The sequence below is a fragment of the Elephantulus edwardii genome, unplaced genomic scaffold (genome assembly GCF_000299155.1).
Source record: "Elephantulus edwardii isolate Elephantulus edwardi_28Jun2011 unplaced genomic scaffold, EleEdw1.0 scaffold00365, whole genome shotgun sequence".
Lineage (NCBI taxonomy): Eukaryota > Metazoa > Chordata > Mammalia > Macroscelidea > Macroscelididae > Elephantulus > Elephantulus edwardii.
This window is the reverse complement of record NW_006400115.1, coordinates 321,601-322,434: the sequence shown is the minus strand read 5'-3', so window position 1 is coordinate 322,434 and position 834 is coordinate 321,601. Positions and strand designations below refer to the sequence as shown.

General features: G+C 36.3%; 1 protein-coding gene across 1 annotated transcript in view; it reads right to left on the bottom strand.

Annotated features, from left to right (window-relative positions):
- LOC102859961 (lysine-specific demethylase 6A-like) overlaps positions 1 to 834 on the bottom strand; it is a 230,183-nt gene that overhangs the window by 50,598 nt on the left and 178,751 nt on the right.

Below are 834 nucleotides of genomic sequence, written 5' to 3'. Positions count from 1 at the left end.
TCCAAGCAGATATATGCACACCCATGTTTATTGCAGCTTTGTTCACAATAGCAAGGAGTTGGAAACAACCTAAGTGCCCATCAACAAACGAATGTATAGAGAAGCTGTTGTATATTCACACAATAGAATACTATACTGCATTGAAAAACAAGGCACTCGTGCAATATTTTTCAAAATGGGTGACTCTGGAGGACATTATGCTGCGTGAAGTATTTCAGTCACAAAAGGACAAATACTGCACGGTGCCACTGTTGTAAAACAGGACTGACGTTGGGGTTGGGGAGAGACTGAGAAAGATGGGTTCAGTAATGTATATTGCACTGAAACAGATGAGGGAGAAAACTGTTTAAAACGGATTTGTGATTAGGTATTTTTGTCATGACAGGAATCTAGAATGAAGGCTACATGGTAGAATGGAACTGGGGGAGGGTTTGTGAAAAAATGAAAGAATTTTTCTTTTATTTTCCCAAGAGGGTGGTGTTCGGGGGGGGGGTGTGTGAGGGTTGGGAGGGGAGAAAAGTGCAACAATGAACAAACGGAAATCCAAAGTCTCCGTAATTTTTACTGAAATTAATAATAAATTTAAATTAAAAAAAATAAGTTAAAGAAGGCAATGCATTTGTAACTGCTAATAACACTGTATCATGGCATGGAGGAGGAATATTCTTCTTACCAAAACCATTTATGGAAAATAGGAACTGCATTGGAACATGTATCTCTGGATTGGAAATGATCATAATGATAATATTTCTAGCCTTAAACTTAAAAGATTATATTGTTCAAAATTATTTGTTATGTATTTGTTTAAATTTTTCCCTCTTTTAACAACTGGGA